Here is a 9,767-nt window from a genome sequence, read left to right on the forward strand (position 1 = left end):
GAAGGGTGGCTGGGGAGCAAGTAGCAACTTGTAGGAATCTAACGGATTAAATTGGAATCCTGGGGTCGTGCAGCGAGGCGATAGGGAAGGTCAGTGATTCCTTACCCAGCCACGACTTTGTGTAGTTTTACCCCACGCGAAGATGCCTTTAATCTTTCCAGATCCTGTGTAGTTTTATAGGCAGCCCCTCATGCCAACTACCTGGGAAGGTTCCCTGGTTTCGCCCTTCTCAGAGCTCTGGAGGCCACCTTGAGGGCACCTGGTACGTCCCCCAAGGGTCCTTGATTCCTGATGCTCTTGAGGGAACGCTTCTTACCATTCTGCTGATGAGCTTGAATCCCGGAAGAACTCAGGTTGAGGCTTCAAAGCAGAGGGAACTATGTCTTGCTTCCTATCTCTCACCTGGTAAGGCAACCGCCTCGAATAATTGCCAAGCAAGCACCCCTAAGATCATCTGCCTAAATTCACTGCGGAGTGGGGGAGCCCCTACCACTCTTCTGATCTTCTCTCACAAAATGCCTAGATTGTTCTTGGGTAATACAAATTGTTGATGTTGCTATCTAGCTGAATGGGAATCCAAAAAAGTACATGCGGTCATCCTCCTATTCATCGAATGTATGTAAAGTATCATCTGAAATACGAAGCGGTTGTTAAGAGCCAAGGGAAATCTCATCTTGTATCTTCCAATAACCTTAAATAAAACTTACTTTACCAGCAGTGGGTTTACTTGCCACTACAATGGCAGGGAATTGTGAAATTCAAGACAAGCGAGTACAGCCAAACCATTGGCAAACCCCACAAACACAGCAGGGGAATGTTATTTTTAGGGAGAAGGGAAATTGGAAGGGGTTGTTTTGAAAGAAAGTCCATTGTTAAAAAGCAAGATATCTGGGTAATGAGGGTTTATCATTGGCTGAGTTGCAGAAGTAATGAATTTCTTAGAGGAGAGGCATTGTACATCTTTTTTCTTTCCGGACCTGTAATTGATGATTCTTTCCCACTGAGGATTCTTTACTTGGGTCTGTGATTGATGCTAATTTTGGAGTTTGTAATTGACAGTTCTTCTTGTAATTGGCATTGAGTGGTATTCCCCTTTCTAGCCTCCCCAGTCCACTTTAGTGAGGTTTCCCTTTATTAATTTTCACACTTCCCCTTAATTATCTCTCTGAGCCTCTTTTCCTCATCTGTACGCTAAGGATGATAGTAATACCTCGTTTTGAAGCTATTGTGAGGATTAAGTACGCTAAATGTGAAATGGTTAGCACATTTGTCAGACACAAAATAAATGTCTTATAAATGTTATTTCTAAATGCTGGCTATGATTTGTATATATGAGGAGGCCAAATAGGTTGGCTTTATAACATGGGGATTTTGTTTTTTAAAAGATCACCTGAAGTTGGAACAACCTGAAAATAATGTAAGCTCCTTAAGGGTGGGGGTTTTTGTCTACTTTGTTCACTCAAGTACCCTCAGTAACTAGAAAAGTAACTGATAGTTAATAAATATATTGAATGAATGAATGGAACTTCATGGAAAACTAAGCAGCACTAAACAAATGGGCTATTTTATGAAGATGCACTTAAGTATAGAACATAAACAATCACAGAAAAGCCTTATTTTCATGAATATAAATATGTAATAGAAGAACTATAACTAGTTCTGTCTCAGTTAAGGAATTATGAGGGAATATAGCACATTAAAACAGAATATAAACTAAATAAAATAATTTCTGAATAACAAAGGTTGAGCTGCCCTGCACATTAATATGGGCATCTGTGCCATTAATTATTTGTTTGATGCTACTGAGGATAGCTAAACTATTTCTCTGAAAATAAGCTGTAACCTGACAGTATTATGCAAGTGCTTCTGGCCAAGAACTTATCATAACTATTAAAAGGGAATGATGTCGGACTCTGCCAAGATGGGAAGAAAATACCACAGGAAATACAGAGACGCAAAGACAGACTACACATCGCATTGCATTGACAACTAAATAGTGGCTGGGGCACCTGGGTGGCTCAGCGGGTTAAAACCTCTGCCTTCAGCTCAGGTCATGATCCCAGGGTCCTGGGATCGAGCCCCACATCGGGCTCTCTGCTTAGCGGGGAGCCTGCTTCCTCCTCTCTCTCTCTCTGCCTACTTCTCTGCCTACTTGTGATCTCTATCTGTCAAATAAATGAATCTTTAAAAAAAAAAACAAAAAAAAAACAACTAAATAGTGGCTACTATACATTACGCTGTGAGAAAGAAATCATCTAATGCCAACTGCATGCTATTTTCCAGGTTCTTCTCAAAAGAGCTAGTGCATTTTCCTGTCCTTGGGCAGTTGCTCTGCTCTTTTTAATAGCCTGTTAATGACCCTCCATAGTTTCCTGAATGATTTTGAGAATCTGGTAATTGAAGGCAGGAATGAGAAAGGAATGAAGAGGAGAGGGGAGCTTTTCTGGTCTTGTGAGAAGCCTTGCATGGCCTGGTTATAGAACTATATTAACAGTGTTATAATAGCTAAACCTTGGTCAGATGTATTATAAAGCAGCTGGGGCTGTACACCCAGTTCCTGGACCTGGAACTATAGTTCTGTTAATTGCATTATTAACTTAGCTCCACATTCTGTTTTTTTCCCTACTTAATTATGTTTTATGGACCTCTTATCAACCATAAACTTTGCCTTTCCCACTCCTACTCCACTCCTACTCCTACTGTTTACCCACTGATTGTAGTAACCTGATGGGGATCTGATGATGCTAACATTTTTTTAAAATTTTATTTATTTATTTGACAGAGAGAGAGACAGATCACAGGTAGGCAGGGAGGCAGACAGAGAGAGGAGGAAGCACGCTCTCGGAGGAGCAGAGAGCCAGATGTGGGGCTCGATCCCAGGACCCTGGGATCATGACCTGAGCCAAAGGCAGAAGCTTTAACCCACTGAGCCACCCAGGCACCCCTGATGCTAACATTTTTATTGAACTCATCTGCTTACCTGGTCACCAGGTTCCAAAGGGTGCCTCATTGTCTGAAAGAAGGCATACCTCTGGTTGTGTCAAGGAACCCCCTCCCCACTCAAGTTTTCAAGGAACCTTTCACCCTCCTCCGTGTATTCACCTCCTTCCCCAAACATATAAACTGTCCCTAGGCTCCACTGGGCAAAGACACTTTGCAATTGATCTCCTGCCTTCTCGTTGGGCTGCCCTTCTGATAACAAAGCTCTCTTTGCTTCAGAGTCGGTGTCTCAGACGTTGGCGGGCTGCGCATTGGGCTCACGGACAAGTTTGATTTCTATAACAGAACTGTCATTCCTTTATAATGAAATTCACCTCTTGAGGATCAGATCAGGAATCAGTGTCAAAAACTTACGTGTTTTTAAAAATAACAGAAGAGTAAATGGGTTTCCTTGGAGTTCGGCTCAGTCCAGTCTCTTACATTTCAGTTAAGCAACATGATTTACTTTCCTGTGGAACAGGTTTTTTATCAAACAAAACCCAGAGGCAGCGCTATGACACCTTGTCCAGGCTTTACATGTCTACTGATGATGAAACTCGTTTATTTTAGGGGTAGCAGAAAAATGCCTACAAACAACGGTGTCAAGACGTCTAAATTACAAGGATGATAACTGAGGTATCTCTTAGTGACTCGGAATATGCAAGTATTTACTTACCTTATCTGCACGTGGTTTATGTTTCTCATTAAATGTTTTCACTATCTTGCTGGAGTAGTTCTGAGATGGAGCCATGTTTAGAGGAAAATGCGTCATAAAACTGGTGGATAAATTTTGGCTTATTTATGTTAGAGCCACAAAATGTACGACCATTTGTTTGTAGCTTCTTTCTCTCCCCAGGTGGCAATTACATTAAGAAATTTATGTAGAGTGAAATTATTTTCACAACAAGCGTTAAATAAACCCAGGCATTATTGTTGAGCACTAAATTATGTTTACCTTTTCCTAGCTGGTTGAGATTATGTTTGCTGAAACTTCCTAAAAAGCACCCCTACCCTTGCAAATTAGGGAGGAAATCTTCACTTCAGCCCTTCACTTTTATTCTTTTTGGAAATATTCTTGTTTTCAGGGAAGGGAAAAAAAAAGTCCCAGAAGTGACTATCACTTCTGATATGTACTACTGTGTTAATGGTAATGACGGAGTGCCATTCACATCCCCAGGAATTATACCCTCTCCCCCAGATGGATGGGTTCTGAGCTAGGCTGTCATAATATATGCATTCCTTGAAGTTTCAAAGCAGTAGTTTGCCTTTGGAGACCTGATAACTAATCCAAAGAGATTTGTGTGTTGGGAGGGGGGCCTGAACTTCTTATTGTTTAATATTATGATACATGCAAGTTGTTCTTGGCATGGTGTCATCTGACCTCCCCTGAGGTCCTTGAAAGTAATGTCACAAAGCTGCCATTCTCTTCAAGACTGGAAAAAATAAGGTGCCAATCTCATTAGGCCCACCTAGCAAGCAAAATATTATGAAGATAACAATTTTTAAGTAGAGCAGGTTTTGCTTCTATGATTTAAAATGTAATTTTTTTGAGTTTTGAGCCCTGTGACAATTGGAAAATCCAAATTTGAAAAAGGAAAGGTCTTTTTTTTTTTTTTAAGATCTTATTTATTGATTTGAGAGAGAGCATGAGAGGGGAGAAGGTCAGAGGGAGAACCAGACTCCCTGCAGAGCTGGGAGCCTGATGCGGGACTTGATCCCAGGACTCCAGGATCATGACCTAAGCCAAAGGCTGTGGCTTAACCAACTGAGCCACCCAGGTGCCCCAGAAAGTTCTTTTTTTAAATGTTGGAGCGCAGTTATGGAATTTCACACATGATACAGAATTAATTTTATGGACTTACCTCAGATATCCTAATCCAGCACTTCTCAAACATTCATAACCACAGAGGTCACCTAGAGATTTTTGTTATAATCAAATTTCAATTGAGTTGATCTGGGATACAGCCTAAGAGTCTGAAATTATAGCAGGCTTCCAGGTGGTGCTGATGCTGCAGTTCCCCCATGATATTTTAGGTAGCAAGATCTAAAGCATTTCCTCTTTAAGAGAATTAATTAATCCATAGATTATCCAGTATCTCACAATAGTTAGCTCTGAAGTCACAGAGCTACGATCAGATACAGAATACTATCTTCCTAAGCAAACACAAATCAACTATTTCTTTCAAAGGAGGTACTATTTATCTGAAGCTTTATTTTAACTGCCTTTTACTGGGCATTTGGAAATAAATTTCAGGTAAGTGCTTGTTTCAGTAGCACATATACTAAAATTGGAAGGAAATAAATTTTAGGTGAGAGTGACCAAGTCTGGAACTTATATTCCTTATTGACAAGAGATTGCTTCATTGTTCATTAGGCCCAGGGTCCCCTTCTAATTCGTGGTACTCATTATACCTGTGCACAAACGTTCTGGTTCTTACCTCCTTCCAGGCTCATGGAGGGCTTGAACTTGTCCACAGCCTTTGAAAATCATCATAGTAGCATAACTTGTTTTAGCTAATGAAACATATCCCAAGATGGGACCTCTGTCAAGCTTAGGTCCCTGAGTGATTTCAATGATTAGGCACCTCCCCTACACACACATGCACACACAGCCTATGCAGCTTCAAATTGGTCATGTAACATAAGCAAGAAATAATTAACTGAGATTTGGGGGGCTATTTGTTAAGGTGGCATAGCCTGACCAATCCTGACTTACATACTAATTGAAACCATCTCTGAGAATTAATTCTTAGAAAGTTCAAGAGTTTGGGGATCCTGGCTGTCTCAGTCAGAATATGCAATTCTTGATCTCAGGGTTCTGGGTTCAAGCCCCATGTTGGGTGTAGAGATTACTTAAGTAAAATCTTTAAAATAAAAGAAGGTTCAAGAGTTTTACAGAACTAGTTTCACAATTAAGGACTGTTTTTGAGTGCATAAGAGGTTATGTAGCTGAGGTGGCTCATTTCTGTTGAAAGAAAATCAAAGTAATGAATTTATAACTGCAATTGGCCTTGAACAATGCAAGTTTATACTGTGTAGGTACACTTCTTTGCAGAGTATTTTAATAAATTCAGTATAGTACTGTAAATGTATTTTTCTCTTCCTTACGATTTTTTAGAGATTTATTTATTTATTTTAGAGAGAGAGAGCATGGCAGGTGGAGGAAGGAAGGGGCAGAGGGAGAGAGAAAATCTCAAGGAGGCTCCACACTGAGCAGAGAGTCCAATGTGGAGTTCGATCCCAGGACCCTGAGATCAAGACTGGAGCTGAAACCAAGGTTGGACACTCAACCAACTGAGCCACCCAGGTGCCTCTTCTTTGTGATTTTCTTAGTAGCATTCTCTTTTCTCCAGCTTACTTTATTAAGAATACAGTGTATCTCATATAAATATACAAAATATGTGTTAGTCAATACTTATATTATCAGTAAGTCTTCTGATCAACAGTAGTAGTTAAATTTGGGGGGAATTGAAAGTTGTATGCATTTTCAACTCTATGGGGGTTCAGTACCCCTAACCCCATATTAGGGTCAAATGTATATGATCCATGTTTTCAGTGGCCTTTATGTAGTAATTTAATTCTAGATTTATTGGGCACATATCTTAGATGACTATATAAGAAAATATCTTGTAGCCTAGCTGAGAGAAGAGTCTGTGGTTGGTAGCTTTTTCACATACCTTTAGAGAAGCGTTCTAAAGAAATAAAGAGATGTCATGCTCACAGTCTAATTTTAGAGTGGTCGGAATCATCTTACAACAAGAGACCAAGATATGTATAAAACATTTCAGGCAAGATTTAACATCATGTGACAGTTTGGATGCTTATCACAAAGAAGTTGAAAGAAAAAAATGAAGGCCCTCGTTTGAATTTCAGATTATTTTTGGACAATACAACCCTGGAAATTATTTCTGTCTAAGGAATCCAAAACAATTATGTAAATGAGGCTGGTACTTGCCATTCTATTTTGTTTAAGGTGAATGGGGATCAGTTCAACTATTGTAAATTTCCCTAATATCCACTGGCAGAAACATCATCACATACAGGTTAATGAGTTTATTAAAATGGATGGTGAAAAAATAAATAATATTTATCTATTATTGATATGGGATAGTCTCTCCTTAATCAATCTTTTATTTTTCAGTTTTAATATGAAGCTACTTTCTGACATTTAATGTTACCAAATTACTTCAGTTCCTGAGAGATATTAATATAACATAATATATTTTGTCATTTCAGTAGAAGATTCTGAGTAAGACTGGTCAGTTGAGAAGTCTGAAAGAAATTAGTTCTAAGTTATTTCCTCGTGACTGAAATTGCAAGTGTCAGATTCCATTACAGGCGTCCAAGAGTCAAAGAGCTTCTCCCTCGCTTCATCCCAGCGTATCCCAGAAGCCTTTGTGCAGTGTTAAGCTTTAAATAGCTTAAAACAGGACTAAGACTTTGGGACACTCTTATCTTTATTGAACGAAACCTGTGCTAACTACTGAAGACGTGATTATAAGCAGCACAGACATACTAGCTGGTCTCATGGAGCTTCTCATCTTTTGAAGGTGTCAGACCAATAAGTAAATGCTTGCAAACAGTTACTGTGGAGATGTTCCCATTACTCTTGCTGCATAACAAACTACCAGACTATGCCTCATGGACTCTGTGGGTTAAGAATTCAGTCAGAGTGTGGCTGGGTGATTCTTCTACTCCTGGATCGACTGCAGTCACTCCGTGGGACTCAGCTGGTGGATGGACTGGTCTGGAGGATCCAAACAGCCTCGCTCACATGTTTGGTGGTGGGAGAACCTAAAGGACTAGCTCACATGAGACAGGCAACTGGAGCACCCATGCATGGTGTTTCTAGCCTAGTGGTCTCCAGGTAGCTGAATTTCTTACGTAGGGACCAGGTACCCCCAGACCATATCTCAAGAAAATTAGATGGAAACTTCGTGACATTTTTGGACCTAGCCTGGAAAGTCACACAACAAAACTCACAGCAATTTCTTGTTGGTTAACAAGGGAGTCATAAGGTCAGCCTAGATTCAAGGAGAAAGAAATCGGACTCTATTTCTTGGTGTGGGAATAGCAAATTCACACTGTAGAAACTTTGTGGGAAGGGAGTTACTATTCTAGCCATCTCTCTCTCTTTTTTTTTTAATTGTTAAAAAATTTGTACTTAGAATTAGCCAGCTGAACTAAGTTTAGATGATTCCACTTTTGTTGGCAACATCCAAAGCACCATAGTCAGGAGCTAGTTGAATAGATGCTTTATTCTCTTATCAGGTTTGTTCAGAGTGTTGACCTTGACCCCATCCAGGATCAGTGTCATAGAGCTTCTTCATAGCCTGTTTGATCTAGCGCTTGTTGGTTTTGACATCCACAAGGAAGAGGAGTCTGTTGTTGTCTTCTGTCTTCTTCATGGCCGACTCAGTTGTCAGGGGGCTTGATACTGGCATAGGGGTCAAACTTGTTTCTCCTGGGGGCACTCTTCTAAGGATATTTGGGTTGCCTTTAGAGCCATAGTGTATTAGGCTATCAAAAGTTGGGTGATATGAAGATCTTCTTTATGACTATCTTCAAAAATACAACCTTCCAGAAAAAGAAAGGAAGGAAAAACAGTTGGAGGGAAAGACTTTATAGAGCTGAAGGTAAGAAAGACAGGTAAGAAAGACATTAGGAGGAAGACAATGGAGACCTCCATAGGCAGAGTAAATACTTCTTGCAAAGGCCCTATGGTGAAAAGGAATTTGCCAAATTTGAGAAACAAAACAAAACAAAACAAACAGCTGGAGCTGGAGTTTGGAGAGTGAGGGAGAGGGTAAGTTTCAAAAATCAGGTAGTATCTTGCAAGCCATGTTAAGACGTCCAGATGCTCTAGTAAGAACAGTGGGAACAAGATGTTTAAGCAGAGAGTAGCATGATCTGAGGACTTGCATGGATCTTTCCAGAATAAATTGGGAGTCAGTTCTGATACAGTTAGAAAATGGTTGCAGTGTCCATGCTGATGATGAAGGTGGCCGGAATTAATATGGCAGACAGATTTGAGTTTCATTTAGAGACATAATTAAGAGATCTTTCTGTGGCTTGAACGTAGAGAGGATAGGGATTGTGAGATGTATTAGTCTCTGACAGCTGCTGTAACAAATGTCGAAAGTGAAATAAAATGGAGTCAATTATGTCAAGGGGTCTTAAAATGGAGCCAGGAGGCCATTAAGAAAATGGGCCCTTCGCATACTCTCACTGGGTAGAACCATGAACTTTTGAACTAGGCCAAATCCCAGATATTCCTAGGACTCTACAACTTGCTACAGTAACAGTCTTTTGCTTGTGACAACCTTAGCAACCATTTATGTCTACCAAGATGTTTTCTGCAACCAACACCAATCAAAATCTTTATAAAGAACCTATACAAGCATTCCATTCTGTCTTTAAAAACTCCTGACTTCTATTCTCTAATGGGACAAATGTGGGTTACTACGTGAATCTCTGCTCCCCAAATTATAATTCTGAGACCCCAAATAAATGCCTCTGTTGTTGTTGTTTTTTTTTAAATGCCTCTGTTTTATTTCAGCCCAGCCTCTTTTCTTGGTTGACACAAACTACCACAAATTAAGTGGCTTAAAACAACAGAAACTTATTCTCTCATAGTTCTGGAGCCTAGACATCTGAAATCAAGATGTCAGAGGGTCACGCTTTCTCCGAATGTTTTAGAGAGGAGTCTACTCCACGTCTTTCTCTTGGCTTCTGGTGTTACCAATAATCCTCGGTGTCCCTTAGCTTGTAGAAGACACATACATCAC

At 40.0% G+C, this 9,767-nt stretch overlaps 1 long non-coding RNA gene across 1 annotated transcript; it reads left to right on the forward strand.

Annotated features, from left to right (window-relative positions):
* Positions 1–3: 3 nt before the first annotated feature.
* On the forward strand, positions 4–9,485 carry LOC123926437. Its single transcript, XR_006815264.1, has 3 exons — positions 4–89; positions 3,550–3,615; positions 7,216–9,485. It is a non-coding gene; the product is annotated as an uncharacterized LOC123926437 (long non-coding RNA).
* The last annotated feature ends 282 nt before the right edge of the window (positions 9,486–9,767 follow it).

Source organism: Meles meles, chromosome 16, assembly GCF_922984935.1.
Source record: "Meles meles chromosome 16, mMelMel3.1 paternal haplotype, whole genome shotgun sequence".
Lineage (NCBI taxonomy): Eukaryota > Metazoa > Chordata > Mammalia > Carnivora > Mustelidae > Meles > Meles meles.